This window comes from Octopus sinensis, linkage group LG6, assembly GCF_006345805.1.
Source record: "Octopus sinensis linkage group LG6, ASM634580v1, whole genome shotgun sequence".
Taxonomy (NCBI): Eukaryota; Metazoa; Mollusca; class Cephalopoda; order Octopoda; family Octopodidae; genus Octopus; species Octopus sinensis.
In genome coordinates, this window is record NC_043002.1 from 75,735,761 (window position 1) to 75,763,260 (window position 27,500).

A 27,500-nucleotide genomic window follows, 5' to 3' on the forward strand; every position below is an offset into this window, starting at 1 on the left:
ACCAGAATTCATTTTTATTTTTCACCCTTCCAGAACTTATTAGGGGTCTTCTTACATGTTTGCATGACCTACCAGAAATAGTAACCAATTTTTCATTTTAACATTTATCCTACAGTCTTTAAAAAAAAAAATATTAGTGTTGGCTACATTTGATAATGTAGTCTTAGATACACTATACCCCCAAAACTAAAAGATTATGGTTTGAGTCAAAGCTGAAACAGTTTTGGTCATGGGTCTGCTTCGGCTCAACTGACCCAGGGCTAAATAGCAACGGCAATAAAGTGTATTGGCATTGATACTAATTAGTTATGTTAGGGCAGCAAACTGGTGGAATCATTGGAACATTGGAAAAAGTTCTAGGCAGCATTTGCTTTAACTCTTTACATCATAAGTTCAAATCCCACCTAGGTCCACTTTGCCTTTCATCATTTCTGGGTCAATAAAATAATGTACCAGTTAAGTACTAGGGTCAATGTAATCAACAAATTGTCACCCCTTCTCTTCTCAAATTTGCTGGGCCTTGAGACTAAATTTGGAGCAGCTGATTAAGCTAATGACTGATATCCCTCTCAAACTAATTTGTGGCATTGTGCGAGTATTGGAAATTGTCGTCATCATTGGTATGATGAGTGAATGGCTGAATCATTAGAGAGTAGGATAGAATAGATACCCTCCAGTGTGTATTCTAGCTACCTGCATTCTGAGTTCAAATCCTGCTGAGGTCAACTTTACTTTCCTTAATTCCAGGGTTGTTAATAAACCAGTCAAGTACAGGAATTGAATCATATCTCTCTCTGTCTCTTTCTCTCTCTTCTTTCATTCCTCAGACAACTATTTTGGTCATTGAAGGCCAACGTAGTTCCTCCTTTCTCTTTTGAATGAGGGATCAGTAGCCACTTCTCATAGAAAAACTGATATGCTACTGGTACCACCCCAGAACATACTGGTGTGCATTACTACACAGAGTGGAAATAAAACCAATGAATAGATATTCTGAGTTCAAATTCTGCTGGGGGTCATCTTAGCTTCTTCATACTTTCTTGGGGTTGATAAAATAATTATCACACCTCAAGTCTACTCAAATACTAGGTTTGGCTTAAATTTACTAAACCTCCCCACCTCCTCTGAAATGTGTAGATTTGTACTTAAGAAGTATTTTTGTTGGCCATGTATGAGTGTAGACATGATTGTGTGATTAAGGAGTTTGCTTTGCAGTCATGTGCATCCCGGTTCAATCTGCTTCATGGCAGCTTATTTTAGTGTTATTTACTACAGCCTCAGATCAACTTAAGCTTTATGCATAAAATTAGGTAGACAGGTGTCTGTTGAAACTCATCATGCTCTGTGTGTTCTTGGTTGGTGGGCTTACATCAATCCAGCCGAGTTTAATACTGCTTCATTGTCCGTGTGTTTGCCTGAAGTGAAATCTAATTGACTGCAAATATTCCAGTTAGGTGTCTGGCCTGAGGGTAACTAACTCTGCTTCCTATATCAACAGCCCATGAATCATGGCTTCTTACTATATTTCCAACCTGCCCTGGAGGCTTTGAAAAAGCGCATGGATGCTGGCCTTTTATCACCTGACTTACATCATAAGAACATTTTAATGATGGTCTGTGCCATGAAAGCCAGACCTAGATTCAGTTATGATTCCCAATTGGTAATATTTCACTTGTATTATTAGTGCCATTGTGACAGGTAATGTTTATACACATGCATACATACATGCACATACACCCACACACACATATATACATACTCGGTCACATACACTCACTCACTCACTCATTCACTCACTTACACACTCGCTCACTCTCTTTCTCTCACATACACTTAGACAGTGCATGGCATGCTCTACAAGACTGTCCAATTACTGTACAATCTGAGTACAAAATTTCTCAAAACTCTCATATAAATCCTATATTCATTAAATGGTACTTACCTCTTGCTAGGTAGATCACTTTTGATTGTTTTGTTAATCCTATGGTACACTACACACACACACACACACACACACACACACACACTAATATCAAACAGTGAAAGTCAGTGTTCTACACCACACTGGTGGATAAATGATAAAAATAATAAAAATTTGTGAGTTAACAAGGCTACCATTGGTTTCATGTAAAGAGAGATCTCTTAACAATTTTCAAACCTGCCACATGAGAACATTGGTACTCATATCCATTTTAGCTGAAAATATATATATATATATATCATCATCATCATCATCATTTAACGTCCGCTTTCCATGCTAACATGGGTTGGACGATTTGACTGAGAACTGGCGAACCAGATGGCTGCACCAGGCTCCAAGCTGATCTGGCAGAGTTTCTATAGCTAGATGCCCTTTCTAATGCCAACCACTCCGAGAGTGTAGTGGGTGCTTTTATATGCCACTGGCATGAGGGCTAGTCAAGCAGTACTGGCAACAGCCATGCTCAAATGGTGTTTTTTTACGTGCCACCTGCACAGGAGCCAGTCCAGCGACACTGGCAACAACATCGCTCGAATGTTTTTTACGTGCCACCAGTACAGCAACGCTGGTAACGATCATGCTCGAATGGTGCTTTTTATGTGCCATCAGCACGGAAGCCAGTTAGCTGCTCTGGCAACGATCACACTCGGATGGTGCTCTTAGCGCTCCACTAGCACAGATACCAGTCATCGAATTTGATTTCGATTTCGTTTTCACTTGCCTCAACAGGTCTTCACAAGCAGAGTTTAGTGTCCAATGAAGGAAAGGTATGCATAAGTGGGCTGGTTACACCTTTGGCATAGGCCACAAGGTTATGGTCTCATTTGGCTTGCCGAGTCTTCTCAAGCACAGCATATTTCCAAAGGTCTCCGTCACTAGTCATTGCCTCGGTGAGGCCTAATGTGCGATGGTCTTGCTTCACCACTTCACCACTTCATCCCAGGTCTACCTGGGTCTAGCTCTTCCACCGGTTCCTTCAACTGCTAGGGTGTGGCACTTATTCACACAGGTATTCTCATCTATTATAATATATATATAAATATATATATATATATATATATATATATCATTATCATCATTTAACATCCATGTCTCATGTTGGCATTGGTTGGATGGTTTGACATGATTCAATGGATCCAGGGGCTGCACCATGCTTCAACGTTTGCTTTGGCATGGTTTCTACAGCCAGATGCCCTTCCTAAAGCCCACCACTATATATATATATAGAATATAATATGATATAATATAATATAATATATATATATATATATTATATATATATATATATATGTAAATCTTGAATGATGGAAGTTACATCCACCGCATTGGTGGATATAATTTCTTTATTTGTACATTAAGGCTCCCATTGGTTTCATGTTAAGGAAAGTAGTAAAATATCCTGGTGTCTTAACAATTTTTCAAGCCGACTACATGGAGAAAGGTGATCGCCTCCATTTAGGTAAACACATATATATGCATGTGTTGTGAGATGCCATAACATCTCAGCACCCACTCATGTCTCACCTTGTTATCCATTCTCTGGTTGTTGGGTCAAATATAATAAATAACTTTGTAATACACAAAGTCAGCCACCGGCTCTTCAGGCTCTTCGCTCAGGCTTGCACATTCTTTTAGGGAGGAGGAGGAGGAGGAGGAGCTTGCTTGCTACTTAATCTAAACAAAATCATTATCGTTGTAAGGATCATTTTCTTAAGTATGTGTCGCAACGGTATATCCGATTATCTCCCTCTGCAATGCTGCCACCGACACCATCTCTGCCGTCATCATCATCATCAGCAGCAGCAGCTCAGTTATAGTAATTTCTAAATTATAACAACATCAACATAATCATCATCATCATCCTCATCATCATCAAAATCCCTTATTATTTCTGAATTACGATAATAATCATAGAACATCTTCACCACCACCAGCTACAATATCATCATCATCATCATCATTATTATCATCATCGTCTTCATTATTATTTCTAAATCACAGGAATTGTCATTAACCCCCCCTCCTCATCCTTATCCCTGTTTGTCGCTACAGCCACAGCCGCCACCATCACCACTACAACCACTGCCGTCTCCACCACCACCACCACTACACTCTTAGAAATCATCTACAATTACAATTATTTCCAAATCATAACAATCCTCATCACCATCACCATCACCACAGCCTCTACCTCCACCAATATCATCATCATCATTTACAAATTACGACAATGCTAAACCGCTACTACCACCACTACCGCCACCATCACCCCAATTATCATCATCATCATCCTCATCATCATCGTCAGTTGCCATTATTTACAAATTATACCATTCTTACCATCACCATCTTAATCATCACCACCGCCACCTTCACCACCACCACCACTACCACCACCATGGTTACTTTTACTTAAAAATCAAGACAATCTCAGCTCTATATTTCTCCCCCCCCCCTGCACCTCCACCCTTCACCTTCACATGCTGTTTTCTGATTTCTGTTTATTACTTTTATTCAATACTGTTTTCTCTCATTCTGTCTTTCCTCTCTTTCTCTCTTTCTGACTGTCTCTTTCTCTCCTCCTCCGGTCTCTTCTTTTTACTCTATCTGTTTCTCTCTCTCTCTTTCATTCACTCTCTCTTTCCCTCTCTCCCCCCTTTCTGTCTGTCACTTTCCCATTCGCTTTCTTTTCCCTCTTCCTCTCCCTCTTTCTACCCTCTCACTCTCTCTCTTTCACCCTCTCTCTTTTTCTCTCTCATTTTTGTTTTGTTTTGGTGTTGGCCAGCATTTGTCATCACCATCATCATCATCATCAACTACATCATCATTGACATTCTTATCATCATCATCATCATCATAGCTTTTACTCTTTTAAATCACTGCCTCCTCATCATTATGGCTGCCACCAGTGCTACCATGACCACAATGATAATGATGACAATAATAATACTGATTATCATCATCATCATCATCATCATCATTATTCACTATCATCGTCATCATCATCATCATCATCACCACCACCCACACCATAATAATCATAATTATTATCATTATTTCCAAATCATAACACTCCTTCATCATATTATGTAAAAACCTGGGGAATGGTGTTGAGGGGGTTGGAGGAGGGAGGAGATCGGCGGTGGGACGGGTGGTGGTGGTGGTGGTGGTGGTAGTAGTGGTGGTTGACGTTAGTGGCGGGGTGGGTGGGGAGTGATGTAGGAAATGTCATTGCAGCAGCGTCATAGGCGAGGATGTGAAGCAGGGCGGGGTGGGGTGGGCGTCGGGCTGGATTTGATGTTAGTGGGGTGTCGGTGGTGCGGGTTATGCAAAAATAAATACATTTAAAATGAATTAGTGTAATTGAAACAGTGACAACAGCAACAACAAAAAACACTGTATCCATGTAAACAACAATAACAACAACAACAACAGCAACCACCGTAACAGCTGCGTTTGAAACTTCAGAATATTTTTACCAGTGAAATGAAAAATAACAGGAATAATAATAATCATAATAATAATAATAATAATAATAATAATAATAATGATAATAATAACAATAATAATAATGATAATAATAATGATAATAATAATAATAATGATAATAATAATACTAATAATAATAATGATAATAATAATAATAATAATAAAAAACAAAAAACAAACTAATAGACTGTGCTAGATTAGAACTAGTTACCCCTAGGATAGAAATGTGGTTTTTCTATGGCAGTGACTTGGTTCTCTAGCTTGTTTTACTTTTAAGTTTTTTTTCGTTTCTTTCATTTTGTTGTTTCATCCACCCCCCTCGTCTTTTTTTCCCCCTTTGCCTCCCCCCTCGTCTTTTTTTCCCCCTTTGCCTCCCCCCTCTTTCTCTCCCTCTGTCACTTTGCTGTCATTCTCATTTAACATTCTTTAAACTTTAGCTCTCTTTCTCTCTCTCTCTCTCTCTCTTCTTTGACAGTTTTTCCTTTCTTTTCATTCATTCAATACCATTTGATCTCTCTCACTCTTTCTGTCTCTCCTACCTCCCCCTCTCACCGTCTTCTCCCTCTCTCATTCTCTCTCCTTCTCTCCCTCCTTCCTCCCTCTTCACTACCTCTCCTTCCCACACTCTCTATCTCTTCTCTCTTTCCATCTCCTTCCTCCCTCTGTCACTATCACCCTCTCCCATGCTCTCTATCTCTCCTCTCACTATCTCTCCTCCCTTTTTCTATCATTCTCTCTCTGTCTCTCTTCCCCATCCATCTCTCCTTCCTCTCTCACTATCTCTCCTTCCCACGTTCTCTCTCTCTCTCCTTCCCTCTCACTATCTCTCCTTCCTCCTCTAGCCCTACCCCTCCTTTTCCCTCTGGCTCCACCTTTTCTCTCTCCATCCTCTCTTTCCTTTATCTTTTTTCTCATTCTCTCTCTCTCTCTCTCTCATTTTTTTTTCTTGTATAACTTTTTTCTTGGCGTCTACCTTGTTTTTCTTTGTTTATTTTTTTTTCCCTCTTTAACAAACTTGCCTTTTTTTCATCACCTCTCCCCATTCCTTTTTCTATTTAATAATATATATATGTACACACACACACACACACACACACACATATATATATATATATATATATATAATATAATCTACTTTCCCTCTTTCCACATCTAACACACTTCCCCACTCCCTTACTTTTAAAATCCATTTCCTTTCTTTCTTTCTTGTTTCCCTTCCATGTCTTGTCTCATTCCATGTCTTTCACTGCCAATAATCTAATTTACTAGGCCAGAGTTATTACTTGCCATTCCCAATGCAAATTCTATTCATGGGTTGGAAAAACTGAGAAATTTCTTTCCTTTTTTTTCCCCATTTTTTCCCATTTTTTTCTTTTTTCTTTGCATTATAAATTTCTCACTAGAACAATGGAGTTCTTCGCTTTAGGTTCAATCCTCATAAAACGCGTTGTTGTTGTTATTATTATTATTATTATTTGATTTGGTCTTTCTTAATTTTATCAATTTACATATATTTTTACTTCTTGTTTAGTTTTTCTTAATTTTTTTTATATATTTTTCCTTCCCGCCTGATTTCTTTCCCCCCCCCCCCCCGTTCATTTTCCGTCATCATTTCTCAATGCAAGAATTTAGCATTGAAGAGTTTTTAATTCTGTTTGTTTAACTTGCAGCCTTATTGAGGAAAAAATAAATAAATAAATGCTTAAATAAATAAATAAAGTTGCTAAAGCATGAAGCATCAACTTACATTCATACATATGTATTGGCAGACAGACTTGCAGGCTGATGCACACTTGTGCATGCATGCAAGCATGTGCATACAACCATTGTATATCAGTATTTCCTAACACTGATTGAATAGTGCTGCAAATTCTAATATTTTCAATAATTTTTTGTTTTCTGTGAATGAATGAATGAATGAATGAATGTTTGTTTAGCTACAGGTCAGCTCTGATCAAAGTAGACCTATAATCAGAGGTATTCCGGCCATGACCATCATGTTCTTTGTTTTGTTTTGTTTTGTATTTCTTTTAGTGTAGCTTAGATTACATTATTGAATGTCTCCTTTTATTTTTAAACAGTGGAGGTTTTGCCTAAAGGAGATTTGTCTGCTATTTCTAGCAGGTTGAGCAATCATGTAGAAACGTTCTCATTGGCTCATTGGTAAAGTAAACCATTCTCTGTTTGCAAAGAATATGGTTTTCCCTATGTTATACGTCTTCACCTTTCTGCTATTATATGAGCATCTTTCATACTCTTCAAAGAAATTTTGGTGAACCCTTCCGTTACCATATTTCTGTCAAATTACACTTTGATTCAATTAATTCTGAAAATAATGAAGAATATAGTAAAATAAGTCTGTTATTATTGAAATAGTGTTTGGAAAATAGATTTGCATGACATTTTGATAGAATACTTTGACTGTTTGGCATTTAGGTTACTCTGTTGGATGTAATGTTTCTCTTATCTTTTATCTTTTACATGAAGAAAATTTAATTCAAATGAATTGATCCCAATACTTAAGTTTTTTGCTAAGCCTGGTACTTATTCTATCAGTATCCTTTTGCTGAACAAAGTTACGGGGACGTAAACACACCAGCACTTGTGTGGGGACAAAAATACACACACACACACATATATACGACAGGCTTCTTTCAGTTTCCGTCTACCAAATCCAAATCCATTCACAAGGCTTTCATCAGCCAGAGCCTGTAGCAGAAGACACTTGTCGAAGGTGCTACACAGTGGGACTGAACCTGGCACCATGTGATTAGGAATCAAGCTTCTTACCACACAGCCATGCCTTCATGCATTATCTTGTAGCTTCAAGATTCCAATGATGTAATTGCTTATTTTTAGAATGACATTGTAGGGTAGGTGTGAGAAGCCTGACCTGGCCAATGTCAACATAAAACCGGTAGAATATTTGGGTTGTATATGGTTGGTTTAAAAGCTAAAAGGTTAAATGCAGGTCCCTTGATGTTTCTGTCTGAGACTTGGTTGCAACTCATATAAATTAAAGCAAAGCCAAAACATGATAAATAATAATGATAATAATAATAATAATCTTTTTTACTGGCAGCACAAGGACTCAAATTTGGGCAAAGGGATTAAGTTGATTATATCGACCCCAGTGTGTAACTGGTACTTATTTAATGGACCCCAAAAAGATTAAAGGTACAGTCAACCTCAGCAGAATTTGAACTTGGAAATGTAGCAGCAGATTAAATACCGATAAGCATTTCAACTGGCGTGCTAATGATTCTGCCAGCTTGCCACCTTAATAATAATAATAATAATAATAATAATAATTGTTTCTACTGTAGGCACAAGACCTGAAAAGTTGGTGGGAGGAAATAGTCAATTACACTGACTCCAGTGCATAACTGGTATTTATTTCTTCAACCCTGAAAGAACATAGCGGCAGACAAAATGCCACTAAGCATTTCGCCTGGCATGCTAACAATTCTGCTTGCTCACCAACTTAATAATAATAATAATAATAATGGTTTCAAATTTGGACACAGAATCAGCAATTTTAGGGAGAGGGGTTAATTGATTACATAATTTCAGTGCTTGACTGGTATTTTATCTTTTTCTTGACCCTGAAAGAATGAAACACAAAGTTGACCTTGGCAGGATTTGAACTCAAAATATAAAAGGGCCAGATGAAATATCACAAGGCTTTTTCCAACACTGCAACACTAATAATGCTTCTGCCAGTCAGCCTTCCTAGTAGTGAATAATAATTCTTTCAACTAAAGGCACAAGGCCTGAAATGTTATTGGATGGGGGCTAGTCAATTACAGTGACCCTATTTCTCAATTGGCATTCTAATTTAACAACCCTGAAAGGACGAAAGCAAAGTGGATGTTGGTGGAATTCAAACTCAAAATTTAAAGCTGGTAGAAATGCAGCTAACCATTTCGTCTACCATACTAATGATTCTGTCAGTTCATCTCCTTATTAATCAATAAAAATAATATTAATAATAATAATAATAATAATAATAATAAGGAAAATACAAGAAACCAAAACTGTGTTAAAAAAATCTCTCCCATCAATGCAGTGGCACAGGAGCAGCAATGTCTCCCTGCCTGCCTGTTTCTCTCTCTCTCTCTCTCTTTACTCTTTTACTTGTTTCAGTCATTTGACTGTGGCCATTCTGGAGCCCCGCCTTTAGTCGAGCAAATCAACCCCAGGACTTATTCTTTGTAAGTCTAATACTTATTCTATCAGTGTCTTTTCCTAAACCACTAAGTTTCAGGGATGTAAACACACCAGCATCAGTTGTCCAGCGATATTGGGGGCGACAAACACAGACACACAAACACACACACACACATACATATATATATATATATTATATATATATATATATATATACACACACACACACACACACACACATATATACGATGGGCTTCTTTCAGTTTCCGTCTACCAAATCCACTCACAAGGCTTTGGTTAGCCTGAGGCTATAGTAGAAGACACTTGCCCAAGGTGCCACGCAGTGGGACTGAACCTGGAACCATGTGGCTGGTAAGCAAGCTACTTACCACACAGCCACTCCTACGCCTATATATATATACATATATATATATATATATACATATATATACATATAATATATATATATATATATATATATATATAAGACATGCAAGTTTTGAATAAATTGTTTATGTGTTAGGGAATAGTTTAACAGAGAAAGTTTGACTGCATAAAACAAGATAAAAGCCAGCAAGCTTGTTTTGTTCATTAATTTCTGTACACCATAAGCTTTATTTATTTATCATCTGTCTCTCCTGACCAAATTATTGTGGAAACTGATCTTTCCTTGTTGTTGTTGTTGTTGTTGTTATTATTGTTTGTTGTTTGTAATAGTTGTATATTCATAGATGCACTGTGTTCTTGTTCTGATGAATTGGTAGGAGTGGGGGGACCACAAAAAGAAAAAAAAATAACACAGGTCCTCTCCAAGGAATTATCAGCCATGGTAATCTGTACTGGTAGTTAGTTAATGAGATTGCCATGTTTACCAAATATATTTGACATGTATGTCTAACACAATTTGTTTGCTCTGTTTCATAGTTATCTTCTCTGACCCAGGTTTCATACGGAATGTTTGTTTGATGAAGGTGTGTGTGTGTGTGTGGTTTAGCGGTGGAGGGTGAGAGCATGGTTATGCAGTTTGGTGGGGGTGTTGCCTGATAGTAGTGGTGGTGAATGTGTCATTTAATATGTGTATATAAATAAAAATAGCTGTAAAAATTTGTTAGCAAGCCGCATACAAGCTGTAGTGTTTGTTTGTCTGTTTATCTGTCTGTCGGTCTGTGAGTCTGTTTAATTTATTTAGTTTGTTTGTTTGTTTAGCGCCGGCACAGATGTAATGGAAGTAAATTGCATGTCCAATGATTAATTGTGAACAAAGATTGTCGAGATAGGAGAGCCCTAATTTCACGGCTTCAACAGATGTAGCCAAATTTCATTGACTACTTTGGATATATGTTTCTCTAAATCATCGTTTCATAATTATCCTCATCAATGACTGTCTTATCTTCCTCTCCATCATCAGCATCATCTACCTCATCTTTATTTTCATGATCATCATCATAAATATAATGTCTGATTTGACAAACATTAACTTTTACTGACAAATCTGGTTCTGTTTGGTTCCAGTTTAACTCCATAGATAAGGGCTATTGGTACAGTAAAGTCCATTCAGTTATAAAAACCAATCATTCCAATAAAAAATATCTGATCTAAAGGGCAATGGTAAGATGATGTATAAGAAAGTAATTACTGACACAAGACATATTTGTTTTAGATGTCCCTATCTTGTACCATATCATCTCTTCCGCACTAAACCATGCCACCCTTAACACCCTGCTCTATTCCTACTGCTCACTCATTCTACGCCTTTGGTTCTCACCTTTTGTAGTTCAGTGCCCCTTTCACTAAATAGTGTTTTACAAACACTCCTCTCCCATTCATATGATTTATCTTTTATTCATATGATTTATCTTGTCTCAGTCATTTGTCTGGAGTCATGCTGGAGTATTTCCTTGAAGGGTTTAGTCAAATAAACCCCAGTGCTTATTTTTAAGTTTGGCACTTATTTTGTTGGGCTGTTTTGTTGAATTGCTAACTTACATGGACTTCAACCAATATGTTGTCAAGAACTGATGAGGGACAATCACAAACATACAACACACACAAGACATACACATATGTATGTATGTATGTATGTTGCCATGATAGATCGTTAGCCACCACATACATTTTTTCTCTCCTTGTTTTTTCTGTGTCCCTTTCTGTAGAAGAGCGTAGGCTCGAAACGTAAAAGACTTTTTCTATTCCTGAGCGTTATACTAATACATCTGTTTGTTTTGTACACCACCTGTCTTCATCTTTTGTTTTTTTCATAAACTCTCCCTATATGTATGTATGTATGTATGTATGTATGTATGTATGTATGTATATATATATATATATATTATATATATATATATATATATATATACACACACACACAACAGGCTAATCTTAACAAAGATTGATTTTCATCAACAGTGTTTTAAAATATAAGTAATGTGCCTGGTTGAAATATTCTGTTCCTAACAAAAATCACAACCCTTCTAATTACTCAGCATCTTCCCGTTACACTGTGCTGACATCTACCACCTCCTTGTGAGTTCACAACAACCCCCACCCCACCCCAACAAGGTGTACTGACCAGTTTAAGAATTGCTGTCCTACACTGGCATCAAACCATCTTGGAGTTCTAAGGTCTGTTTTGACAAGTGCTCTTCATTGTATTGTTTTTCTTGCTCTTGTTCTCTTTTACCAATGTTAATAGGAAGAATTTTATGCAAGAAAATCTATTTATTACATTAAGAAGTCCAAATCAATTTAGTTGCTTGTAATTAACACTTTCGCTGCACAATGTAATTTATGAGCAATTTACCTAATTAGCACTAGATGCCTTCCCAAACCTTATGTTGGTTTACTATATAGGTGTGTATGTGATTCATGTGTGTTTGTGTGTGTATACGCACACACACACAAGTGAGAAGAAAACAAAAGAAAAAGGCTGTCAACACATTTAGTAAGAGTCGCATGTTTATTATTTAGAACTGTTTGATTCAGCGCCATGTGACTTAAAGTTTCACAAGCTTCTAACAGAGACCCATTTCTTTTAGGCTTAGATTAATCAATCAGTAATTTAAGCCTGTTAGAGTCTCACAATACTTTAAGTTGAATGGAACCAAATGAAACTGTTTTAAATAATAGCAATAATAATGATAATAATTATAATGGTTTTGGTGGGAAGGGATGAGTCAATTACATCAACCCTAGTGTTCAACTGGTACTTATTTTACTGACCCTGAAAGGATAAAAGGCAGAGTCGACCTTGGCGGAATTTGAACCCAAAATGTAGCGGTGCACGAAATATCGCTAAGCATTTTGTCCAGCATGCTAGTGATTCTACCAGCTCACCGCCTTAATGATGATGATGATGATAGTAATAATAATAATATGCCATACAAGTGCAATGAACCTCTGCAGAATGTGTTGGATGAAGGTCTAAATGCATGACCCACATTGTTAGTGTTTGTGAAAGCCTTGTGCAGAAAGAGTACAAGTGCAGACACACCAAGGTAGCCCAAAACCTTCACGGGCTACTATGCTAGAAGTATGGACACAAGGTAACAGGCGCTTGGTACCAACATACACCAGGAAAGTAAAAATGGATGAAAACAGGAAGACAAAGATCCTCTGGGATTTTGACTTTCAGACAGACAAGGTGTTAGAACACTGAAGGCCAGATAAAATAACCTTTAAGAGGGACAAACAAGAGTGCCTGATAATCGTTGTGGCAGTGTCAGGAGATCAACATATCGTGATAGGAAGAGGAAAGGTTGATAAATATGGAGACTTGAGAATTAAGACTATCAAAATGTGGCAGATGTGAGAGTCAAAACAAAGATTGTCCCTGTTATCATTGGAGCATTGGGTTCAAGACTGCCCGATCTAAAGAAACATCTGGAAACTTTAGTAATACCCTACGATCTTGGTATATTATGGAAATTGGCTTTACTTGAAACTGCATGGATATTGCATAAAGCACTGTCTGCCTGAGGTCCTTGTCGTGACTTGACAGACAGTACAAACCCCTGGTAGACACAGTATCCTCAATAATAATAACATGCATGTATGTATGTATCATCATCCTTTAACCCTTTTGTCACTGTATTTATTTTGAGATGCTCTGTATTTCTTTCAATTACTTTAAATATAACAAAGAATTTAGTAAAATAACTTAGTTATCGATCAGCTAGTGTTAGGAACATAAATTGTAACTAAGGTTTGGTGGAAGATTTTGATTCAAAACTTATGAAAATGAGACATTTGTACTCAGAGCCAGAGCTGGTTTCAGCCGGGTTGGTAATGAAAGGGTTAATGTCTGTTTTCCATACTGGTAGTGGTTGGATGGTTTGACCAGAGCTGGCAAGCTAGAGAGCTGCACAATGCAAATGCTTTGCAGTATTCGTTCCACTTCTTTGTGCTCTGAGTTCAAATAGCAACAAGGCCAACTTTGCATTTCATTTTTTCAGGGCCAAGTACTAGTTGAGCATTAAGGTCGCTGTAACTAACTTACTCACTAATCCTTAATTTGCTGGCTTTGTGTTAAAATTTGAAACTATTATATGCTACAATAGTTAGCTGAGATGTCGTCTTGAGATTTGGTGACAAGTCTCCTCAAATCTCAAGAATTTTTCTGATGACTCTTGCAGAATGCACAAGTGTATTTTTCTGTAGGTCAACAATATAAGTCTCTATTCCAATATTCTTCAGCAACTTATATAGCAATTTGGATGTAGTTCCAAGTGCACCAATTACCACAGGAATAATTGTCATCTCGTCTTTGACAAGCTCTTCATTTCTCTGACTAGGTCTTGATATATTTCTATTACCTGTTACAGTATTGCAAAGTCTATGGTTCTACACTGTTTATGTCTTTGATTGTTTCTAAGCATATACAGTCTTCTTGCTGCAGTAGTATGACCAGTCTTTGTGAGGAACTCCTATAAAATCCTGCAATTCTTATTCTCTATCACAATCTTTAATTCTGCTGAGGTCGACGTTGCCTTTCATTCTTTTGGGGGTTGATAAATTAAATACCAGTCAAGTACTGGGGTCGATGTAGTCAACTTGCCTCCTCCCCCAAAATATCAGGCCTTGTGTCTATAGTAGAAAGGATTATCATTATCATCATTAAACATTGATCAAGTGTTAAATGTTATAGTTTACCTGGTGAGCATGATAAGTTCAATCACTGGGTCAAACAATATATATATATATCAAAATAAGCAACAAGGATATCCAGAGGTAATGCAGTACGATCGTTTCGTGCGACTCCATTTAATTGAACAATGCAATCATTTCATTACATCAATTTAGAATGTAGAGCAATCTTCAGCTGCATAAAGACATAGAATTTAATTAAATTAGGAGGACACATTAGTATAATTTTAGCTAAAATATCCAAGAGGATAAAGAGATAGACAAAGAATATGTTTTACCAACAACATCGTAGTTGCATATATATATATATATATAGTCTCTGATTTAGATAGAATGAAACAGTAGTATCACAAGTAAGAGAATAAATAACTAATAGAATATTGTTGGTATTGACAATGAAATGAGACGAATCTACCAAAGGGTTTGGCTCCAAATTCTTGGAATATAATTAATACAACAGGAACCTGAAGAATGGCTGGAAGGTACAGCAGCTGAAACATGAACTTTTGATGTTAGCACAAGCACATCAAGTTAAGAAGGAATACTCTACAAAATAACTTGATTTACTAGAAATGATAGCTATGCTTCCCTCAAATTACATCATCATCATCATCATCGTTTAATGTTCACTTTCCATGCTAGCATGGGTTGGATGATTTGACTGAGGTCTGGCAAACCAGATGGCTGCACCAAACTCCAATCTGGTCTGGCAGAGTTTCTACATCTGGATGCCCTTCCTAACACCAACCACTCCGAGAATATAGTGGGTGCTTTTACGTGCCACCGGTATGAGGGCCAGTCAGGTGGTATTGGCATGCTCAAATGGTGCTTTTTATGTGCCACCTGCACAGGAGCCAGTCTAGTGGCACTGGCAACGACCTTGCTCAAATGTTTTTTTTCATGTGCCACCAGCACAAGTGCTAGTAAGGTGACGCAGGTAACGATCACTCTCGAATGGGGTTTTTAATGTGCTACCGGTACGGAGGCCAGCTTGTTGCTCTGGCAAAGATCTCACTCGTATGGTACTCTTAGCACTCCACTAGCACAGATGCCAATCATCGAATTTGATTTCGATTTCGATTTTGATACTGAGTAATGTTGTTCTAGTTAAGGTTTTAAAATAAGTGTGGAGAGTCATGACTGGAAAGCTTTTCGACCATGGCTCTTTTTGATCACAGTTGGCCTTGTACGAAGTAACAACTCTAGAATATTGCATGTGGCAGCCTCGAAACTGCATGTTATACAGACATGATATTAGCAAATGGTCACTCACTAGTTTCATAAGAAACAATATTGTGCATGTGTGTGTGTCTCTGTGTGTATGTATGAGTGTATATTCATGCATGTGTGTGTGTGTGTGTGGTGAAATAAATACCTGTAAAAATTTGTGTATGATAACTGTGATCTCTCACCGTGTCATAAGTAATTGGTAAAGTTGAAGGAGATTAACAAGCTACTCAACACATTATGAATGGATTAATTAAATCTTTCTATTTATTGCTAGCGAGTGCTTGCTTGCCTCTAACAATAACAACAACAGCAGCAACTACAACAATATACTGTCTGAAGTTACAGTACATTTTATATGCCATCAAGGAAATAATTTAGCTTGTAAGCAAGACAAGACATTTAGTGTCTGATAAAGTAATCTGCATCGATTGAAGATTATTATTTGTTTCAGTTGTTACTTTTGTTGTTGTTGTTGTTCTTTGTATTCTGTTGTGTGTAAGTGTGTTCTCTCTGACCTTTCCGCACACACCTTTTGCCATGCACGACCATATTCTGTGTCTCTAAAACAATTGATTCATTATTTGAAATTAGTACAAAATTAAGTAATAATGATAAAAGTACTAAAGGAGGTTTGCACCTATGTAAGTGCTGTTGAGCAGCAGCTTAAAGCCATACATATATACTCATATATATATATATATATATATATATATATATCATGGACCTTCCTGTAATTAGGTGACACGTGGGTTCAGCAATTTCTTGCCAAACAGCCACACAGATGATTTGTTTATAGTGATCAAATGTTTGTTTTGCTATAAGCTCACTCCCTCCATCAAATTGACATTACCTGTACTGGTGCATTGTGTGGTATATGTCATATGACGAAATGGTTGCAGAGCGATGTGAAATGAAGTGCTTTACTCAAGAACACAGTGCAACATCCAGTCTGGGGATCAAACCCATGATCTCACAGTTGTGAGTGCTACAACCTAACCACTAAGAAGTTTGCTTCGTGATCACATAGTTTAGGATTTTGTTGTACTGCATGGCTGGCACCTTCGGCAAGTATCTTCCAGTTTCGCCCTGGCCCGACTAAATTCAGTGAATTTAGTAGAAACTTAGAGAAGCTCATTGTATGCATGTGTGTGTGTGTGTGTAATTGGTACTCTGTTGATTATGAGGGTTCCAGTCGATCCAATCCATGCTCATGAAATTAACATGCAAGTGGGTGAGTACTCCACAGGAATGTACCTTTAATGTAGTTCTCAGGGAGATTCAGTGTGAAACAGAATGTGACAAGCTTGGCTCTCTGAAATACAGGTGCTATTAATTTTTGCCAACTGAGTGGACTGGAGCAATTTGAAATAAAGTGTCTTGCTCAAGGACACATCACACCACCAGTACTCACAGTATTCTGAGCTGAATATCTTAACCACTGAGCCACGCACCTCTACTCTGTGTGTGTGTGCCTATACATAGACATGCAGGAAGTAAATAGACACCTTTAATTTTCGAAATCTTTTATTTAATACGCAAAGCAAACAATTGAAATGTAATCGATAGGTAGGGCTACCTACTTTAGTATTTAGTTGACATTCTTTTTGCAGTTTTCAGTTCAGAAACACTTTGCATTGAACTGATGACCTTTGTGATTGTCTCTTGTGGAATTTCTGCCCACTTTTCACGCAACAATCGAAGCAATTCATCTTTAGATTTAGGTATCTGTCGAGTTTTTCGTATAGCTCTATCTAGTATGCTCCAAAGATTTTCAATTGGGTTCATGTCAGGAGATTGGTTCGGCTAAGGAAGCTTTTTGATCCCATTTTCAGTCAGCCATTGTTGATTCCTTTTCGCTGTAGGGCATGGAGTCCCATCTTCCATGAATTTGCTTTCTTTTATATTATTATTATTATTATTATTATTATTATTATTATTATTATCATTATTATTATTATCATTATTATTATTATCATTATTATTATTATTATAGCACAAGGCCAGGCCAGCAATTTTGCAGATGGGGTTTCTTGATATCATCAACTCTGATACTTTATTTTATCAACCTGCTGAAATGAAAGGCAAAGTCAACTTCTGCAGGGTTTGAACTCAGAACAGTAAAGAGATAGGTCAAATGCTGTCGGACTCTGGAAATCCTGCCGATCTGTCGCCTTAGTTGTTATAATAATAATAATAATAATAATAACAATAATAATAACGTTTTTAAAGCTGAGGTTGGAAAGTATTGCCAGTGTACAAGATTTTATTATTCACTGTTCAGAAGGACTTGAACAGTAATAAGATATATATTTCCTACCTCTTGACATTTGAAGTGAGGTCACTATGGTGCTTTTGTGATTCCTCGACCACACACTTAACAAGATTCTGGTGTTTTCTGCAAGCTGATAGTAGAAAGACATTCAGGAAAATCTTGTGAGCAAATGCTTTTAGTGATTCTTTTGAAACCAATATTATTTGGCTCCTTCTGCTACTGGAGTTTAATACTTTGGTTATTTGTACCACATGCTCTCTTTCCCTCCTCCTCCTCCTCCTGCTTTATTATTATTATTATTATTATTATTATTATTATTATTATTATTGCACTGGATTAGCAAGATTGTCTGAGCATTGGACAACCTGCCTTGCATATGTATTCTGGTTGTTTGCAACAATCTGACTTTAAATCTAATATGGTTTCGGCATTATCTTCCATCCTTCCAGAGTCAGTAAACTGAAGTACCAGTCATACACTAGGGTTGATTTAGCCAACTGACTTCCTTGTGTCAAAACATTAGGCCTTGCTTCTAAATTGGAAACATTACCACCATCATCATCATGATCATCCTCAGCAGCAGTAGTAGTTGTAGTAGTAGTAGTAAGGTGGTGAGTTGGCATAATCGTTACCATGCCAGACAAAATGTTTAGTGGCATTTCTTCTAGCTTTATCTTCTGAGTTCAAATTGTCCTGGTGCCGACTTTGCTGACAAACAAGGACAGACAAACAGATTAAGTCGATTATATCGACCCCAGTGTGTAACTGGTACTTATTTAATCGACCCTGAAAGGATGAAAGGCAAAGTCGACCTTAGTAGAATTTGAACTCAGAACGTAGCGGTAGATAAAATACCACTAAGCATTTCGCCTGGCGTGCTAACGTTTCTGCCAGTTCGCTGCCTTCAACTCTATTTCTAATCCAACTGTATTTCTGGTGAGTTTGGTTTTCCTAGATATAAACTCATCTCTTTCCCATTTGGAGGACTTCAACTAACCAAATCTTGAGCATTCAGTACCTCTCAAATCTCATATTTCAGTTGCTGTTTGTGTCCTTTTGTACTGCTCCATCTCTTAACCAAGAGATGTCATAGACTGCCAGAGTAGGCTTTTAAAGATCGTTGTCTCCAGTCCAAACCTACCTACAAATATAGTTCATCATAGTGCTGCTGAAAAGCAATGCATTTACTTGGACTTTTAGATACCACGTTCAGATATCATTCATTTCAGTCCATTAAAGTTCATATTTTAACTTTGTTTCCACATTGGACCTCTGTCACTTGGATTCATATAACAGATTGTATAAACACTAAACCTGAGGGTATGCACAATTAGCACAACAAATAATGAGTTCAGAATTGAAAAAAAAGCAGCCAGGATTCAATTTTTACCTATAGCACATTGACTTCAATGCTTTTTCCTACAAACCTATTTTTGTCTGTTGACTAGCTTCCTCACTCATCTACTATTCTGGACCATCAGTTTCTTACTAAAACTAACTGATGAAAAGAAGAAAAAAAATAGTAGTATAGATAAGAATCCAATATCACTTTTCATTCTATTTAATGAATTTTTTATTTTATTTTATCGTATTTTTCTACTTTTTTTGTAAACCTGTAATTCATACCATTTTTTAACTGCTTATTTTTGCTGGGTAGGAGCAAATTTAATGTTGAAAGGAAGTAAATGTTCTCATAAACTGTGGGCTTTTCTTCTTCCATAACATCTTATCTAACTTTTTTCTTTTTTGTTTTTTTTGGGTTTTTTTTTTGTATTCTTTTGTCCTCTGTTATCTTTCTCTTTTTCAACTGACATATCAACTAAATAATGAACTTGTAAGGAGCTGGAAAGTGTACATGAGGGGAGATAGGAAAAGAAGAATCTGCGGCGGGGGGGGGGGGATTGTGTGTGTGTGTGAGAAAGATAGAGAGAAAGAGAAAAAAAAATAAGCAAACAATAAATCAGTTTTTGTTTTAGAGAGAGAGAGAGAAATTTCAGAAGAAGCTTTTAAGGCCAAATTCACATGCTTCATCTTCAATTCTAATTTCTTGGAACTGATGTTAAGCTGTACTGAACTTAACCATTTACAGTTATTTTTTCTGACAAAACACTTGATGTGAAAATTCTTCAACGATCTAAGAATGTCTAGATTTTGGCCACAAAAAATTCACTTCCAGTTTTTAATAACAACAACAACAATAATAATAATAATAATAATAATAATCCTTTCTACTATAGGCATAAGGCCTGAAATATTGGCGGAGGGAGCAAGTTGATTACATTGACCCCAGTGCTCAACTGGTACTTATTTCATCGATCCCAGGGGTGGAAAAGTTGATCTTGGAAGAATTTGAACTCAGAACATAAGGATGGATGAAATGCCATGAAGCATTTTGCCTGGTGTGCTAACGATACTGCCAGCTGGCAGAATAATGATAATGATAATAATAATGATAATGATAATAATAATAATAATATTGGTGCTGGTTTCAGATTTTGGCACGGGGCTGGCGATAATAATAAGGATTTCTTTCTAATTTTTGACACAAGGCCAGCAGTTTTGAGGGGAGGGAGTTAGTTATTTCACCAACCTCAGTGCTTAACTGTTACTTATTCTATCGACCCTCAAACAATCGAAGGCATAGTCAGCTTCAGTAGCATTTGAACTCAGAACTTGAAGTTAGAAGCTGCTAAGCAGTTTATCCAGTATGATCATGATTCTACCAGCTTACTGCCTTCATAGTAATTATAATAATAATAACAATAATAAAAGTTACAACATTTTCCACAAGGCCAGTAGTAATAATAATAATGATGATAATAATAATAATAATAATAATCCTTTTCAGACAGGTAGTCATGATGGGTATACTGGGCTTTGTATATTTTATCCCAGTGTCACTTTGATGGCATGCGCTGCTCTCTCATTCAATAATAATAATAATAATAATAATAATAATAATATAATAATAATAATAATAATAATAATGATAATGCAGACAAAAAATTTGACTCCAATCAACCAGACATTGTGATCAAGGACTACAACAGAGAAACTTGTCTGTTAATAGATATGTCTGTTCCACAAGATCAAAATGTCTCAAGAAAAGAATACATAAAGCTTTCTCGCTATACAAATCTGCAAATTGAAATTACAAAAATGTGGAAGCTTAGTACTGAACCTGGAACCATGTGTTTGGGATGCAAGCATCTTACCATACAGACATGCCCAGAATTGATTTATATGCTTATTTAATCCACAGCAGGGTTTTGCACTGTTTAAATATATAGTACATATATCCCCGTGTGTGAATGTGTCTGACCTAGTGTTTAGAAGGTGTTACACTCACAATCACAAGATCATGGTTTCAAATCCTAAACTGGGAAGGGCATTGTGCTCTTAAGCAAAAACACTTCAATTCATGTCATTCCTTGATCACTTCAACATCTTACATGTAGTGCACCATTACACCTGTACAGGCAATGTTGATTCAACGGAGAAAGTGAGCTAATTTATAGCACAAACATTTGATCTCTATAAACAAATATCTGTGCGGGTTGTTCAGCATGAAGTTGTAGAACCCTTACCTATCGTCTATCATTTCTGACAGGAGAGTTCTCCACATCCTCCAATGCAGTGGATTTTTGCAAAGTTCCTTTCAATCTTGCAAATTTCGTTCCTGAAGGCTGTGGTTAACCTGAGCATATGGTGCAGCAAATGCACTTTCCTCAAAGCAGTGTACAATAGAATTAAACCCAGAACCAAATTCACACACACACATACACACTGTTTTATAAACAAACAGAAACAAAAAGGTAAAAAAAAAACAAAAGGAATACTCTTTCAGTGATTATGGTGGTTTAAATTGTTGACCTTTCTTGAATTTTACACACGGCGGGGGAGGGGGTGAGTTAGTAGCAGCAGCAGCAGCAGTATAAATTATATATATTGATTGTAGTTTGTTGTTTTTGTGAGATTGTTTGTTAGGGGTGGGGGGTGAGTCTTCTCTTTTCCACCATACATAGGACACTACTTCGTCTTCCCACCACCAACCTTCATATATCCTTGATGAAACTGAAAAAGGGTGAGGGTGGGTGGGAGAGAGAGAGATAGAGAGAGAGGGTGTGGGACGTGGGTGGGTGGCTGGGTGGGGGAGATGAGGAATCTCTAATAACATCAAGTTGTCTGTAAATGTGGCATTAATAGAGAGACCAGCAGGCATTGATTTACAGGAGATAGCAGCAGGATATGAGTGAAAGAAATCTGATCTGTTGGAATCTTCTTCTCTTACAGAAACAACAGCAAGAACCACAGCACACACACACACACACATTGTGTGTGTGTATGGGTGTATATATGTGTATGTATGTGTGTATATATGTATGTGCATATATATATATATGCATATATAAGTGTGTGTGTATATATATATAATGCATATGTGTATGTATACATATATGTATGTGTATATATAAACACAAACATATATACATACATTGTGTGTATATACTTATATGTACTTAAACATGTGTGTGTGTGCATATATATATGCATATGTTAGTGTGTGTGTATATATATATATATATATAATGCATGTGTGTGTATACATATATACATACATTGTGTGTATATACTTATATGTACTTAAATATGTATGTGTGTGCATATATATATATATATTATATATATATATATATATATATATATATATAATGCATGTGTGTGTATACATATATACATACATTGTGTGTATATACTTATATGTACTTAAATATGTATGTGTGTGCATATATATATATATATATATATATATATATATGCATATGTTAGTGTGTGTGTATATATATATACATATATAATGCATATGTGTGGGTGTATACATATATGTATGTGTATATATATGCACATATATACATTGTGTGTATATACTTATATGTACTTAAACATGTGTATATGTACACACACATACATATCTAATATACATACATGTATACACGCATGAACGCATTATATGTATGATAAACTTGCAACCTTCAGTAAGTACTTTAAGAGATAGAAATGCTGTTTGATCTGTTGCTGCCTCCTCTCACATATCCCTAAGACAGCCAACCAGCCAGCCAGCCAGCCAGCCAGGAGCTCAAGATAGCTATCTTGTGTTTATATATTTATTTAATCTCATCAGGCCTCTCTCAGCTCTTGTAAATGAAATGTAAATGTATATCAGCTGCAAAGAAAGACTAAATTGAGCCCTCATTTGCCAAATTTCTCTGTTGTGGTCGGGGTGGAAAGAAGAATGATGATAATTTTTACTCTAGTATTTTATTGCTTTTTTATTAATTTTTATATGTATGTTCGTGTGTGTGTGTATATATATATATATGTATGTATGTATGTATATATATATATATATATATATATTATATATATATATTCTTCATTGTAACATTATATATATGTGTGTGTGTCTCTATAGAGATATAGACGTATATGTGTATCTATATCTCGATATATATGTGTATGTATATAGACATATATGTGTGTGCATGTGCATATATATATCTTGTTTTGTGTATTTTCTTTATGGTAATGGTGGTGAAGATGTTGATGCTGAAAATGTGATTGAAGAGGCCTACTTGTTTTATTAAGTTGTTGTTTAAGACAAGTATAGTGGTAAAAAATATATAGCATTTCTTCACAGAGAAAGAGAGAGGAAGGGAGGGATATAGTAATGATGATGATGATGATAATAATAATAATAATAATAATGATAATAATAATAATAATAATAATAATAATAATAATAATAATAATAATAACGAAGAAGAAATCCAACAAAGAATACAGTTGTGTAGTTTACCATTTTTTCTTGAGATAATTATCTCTCGTTTAACACAACATTCTTTTGTGTCATAGCTGCTTACTTGTAACAATAATCTAGTGATGGCAAAATAAACCAACTTTTTACAAGAATCGGTTGCACTGCTTTGCGACATAGAATATTCAGAAAACACACATTGTCGTCATTGCTGCTGCTGCTGCTGCTGCCAGTACCACCCACCACCATCATCATCACCATCACCATCATCATCACCACCATCACCACCACCATCATCATCATCATCATCATCATCATCATATTTTGGTCTTGAAATGAAAAATAAAATATCTTTATTAGTTAACTAGGAGAATCCTTATTCTTTGTTTTCTTGTCCTAGGAACTTATCCAAGAAAAATAGAAAGAATTAAATAACTAAAAAAGGAATATAAAAAGATATAGAACAAACATAATTGTTCATTGTGTTATTATTGCTGTTGTTGATGGTATTGTTGTTTCTGTGTATCTTTCATTTCTCTGATGCACCATTTTATATAATGAGGTTGATGATGATGATGATGATGGTGGTGGTAGTAGTATTAGGTGCTGCGGAACTTGTAGGAAATTAAATTTAGGTTACCTGACCCATCAGAAGATAAGCATTTTAAAAAAAGATTAACCCTTTAGTGTTCAGATTAATCTGTCAAATGTAATGCTTATTTGCTCATGTTATTTTGAATTATTCAGGTTCAAGGAGGGTGTCCACAATATTTGCTTGTAACTTTGTCAATTTTTTTACATGCAAGTTTGAAATTTTGTCAGTGGGTGCTCATATACCAGTGGATTATAGTTATGTAATTCTAGCTGATCTTGCTAATTAAATTTGACTTTTTATGGGCATGTAAATTTAATTAACAGGTATAAAAGCAATAACATTATGGATAAACACTAAAATTGAAATTCTTCCTGTTTGATTTGTTACTAAAATTATTCCAGATGTCAACTGCTAACGATTTTTCCACTTTTCAAGATGAGGTACATTCATTTGAATTAATTAAAATACAGATATAATTGGTACAAGATTTTATTCTTTTTTTATATTTCATTCAAACATTTTCATTGTAAATAAAGTACAAAACTCTTTTACTAGTCAATATACTATTGGATATGTACTCTTATACAATTTAATGAATACATTTACATAACAGAATGTATCTGATAAAAAAAGCTCATTAACAGGTGAGACAAAGGTGAATACAGGTGTATAAGATACTGAAAATTAATATGTATTTCTCACTTTCATATATTATTTGTAATAAAATGAAAGGAATACATGATACTATTACTATCAAACAACAAAATATAGTTATGCCATATTTCTATCGTGAAACTGTCTGAAGCATCCTTTGCACAAAGTGCACTTTACAAAATGAACACATACATGAGCTCTTCCAGTTTTTCTTTTTTGCAGCAAACACAGTCTGCAAACTTTTTTCCTTCCATTTATTTTTTCCACTTTATGGAAGTCAATATTTTCTCTGTTGACATCCACCTCCGTTAATTTTGCTTCTCTCCAAGTTCTGTGCTTTCTGGAAGAAAAGCCCTTATGTAACTGAGATGCAATGTCAACCTGAAATTTCAAATGGTCATAGTCCTTTGGTGGTGGAGATACCTTGTGGCTTTTTACATAAACAATATATGAATTAATTATAGTCAGACATAATGCTAGAGATATATGGATCACCATACCTTATATCCAGTAGTTCCACAGTTGAGGAAGCTACTTGATACCAAACATAATGTTTATAATAAAAAAAGCTTGTATTTCTGCAGTATAGTGGATCAAGTCTTCCACGAATAGAAATTATGCATTGAGCATATTTGTTTCCTCCGCAACAGTTTCAAAAAACTTTATGGTAAAAATTAAAATGAATAGTCCAATGGTTGAGCATCAGAGGGTAGACTGTGTCGTGGGCTAGTCTTTTCTGTGAAATCGGGAATTGTGGTTGATGAAGTAATCTTCAACCATGTTGCCATAATGTTTTCAATATCATTTTCATCACTTTCATTATTGAAATCTTCCTCAACAAATGAAGATTCATAAATTTCAATATGATATATCCAAAGACAAACCACTGTTGTTTTCATTTATATTTTGTACATCATCAAGAGTAAAACCTTCAAAGTCAGAATCACTACTTGCTGATGCCATATCATTAAAAACTAAGATATACACTTCTCTTCAAATGTTGAAAACAGCAAGAAGTCTCAAAAATTTCACAGTATTTTTATTTGAATAAAGACAGGAAAGGCTTTATCTCACATCATCTCTAGGCTACAAGAATTCAGTAATGTGATTTGTTTATTCTTTTAGTGATTCCGCAGAGGAATCAGACATGGCCAGGAATAAAGGGGAATAATTTTCAGCTGGTTTTGGCTGGTCTAAAAAAGGGTTAAAACAAACTTAGTACCAAAAGATCACATTTCATGCATAACATGACTGTTGAACATTGGCTGCAACAAACTGTTGCTGCTGTGATGATGATGATGATAATAATAATAATAATAATAATGATAATAATAATAATAATAATATAATAATAATAATAAAATAATAATAATAAAAAGATAGTAATAATAATAATAATAATGATAGTAATAATAATAATAATAATAATAATAATAATAATGATGATGTAACAACAACAATAATAATCCTTTCTACTGTAGGCACAAGAACTGGACATTTTTAGTTGGAGGGGTTGGAAATTTTAGAGGCACAAACAAACCATCACTGGCTGTCAAGTGTTGAGAGATAAATGCAAAGGCATATGTACAAGTATACAGACACACATTTACATATACATACAACACAAAGGGCTTCTACATAGTTTCCATCTACCAAATTAATTCACAAGGTATTGGTCATCCCAAGGCGTTAATAGATGACACTTGTCCATGGTGCTAGGCAGTGGGACTGAACCCAAATCCACTTGCTTGCAAAGTAGATTTCTTAATGACACTGCCATGTTTGTATAATAATAATAATAATAATAATAATAATAATAATTTCAAACTTTACCGCAAGAGCAGCCATTTTTGGGGGGTGGAGGGGATAAGTCAATTACATCAACCCTAGTGTTTCACTAATACTTAATTTATTGACCCCAAAAGGATGAAAGCAAAGTCAACCTTGGCAGAATTTGAACTCAGAATGTAGCAATGGGCTAAATACTGCTAAGCATTTCACCCAACATGCTAATGATTCTGCCACTCACTGCCTTAATAATAATGATGATGATGGTAATTTTTTCTACTATAGAAACAGGACCTGAAATTTTATGTGAGTGGGACAGTCAATTTCATTGACCTCAGTATTCAACTGGTATTTATATAGTAAT

At 35.8% G+C, this 27,500-nt stretch overlaps 1 protein-coding gene across 1 annotated transcript in view; it reads left to right on the top strand.

The window, feature by feature from the left end:
- LOC115213261 (protein SMG5-like) overlaps positions 1-27,500 on the top strand; it is a 578,377-nt gene that overhangs the window by 460,801 nt on the left and 90,076 nt on the right. The gene's annotated exons all lie outside the window — the stretch shown is intronic.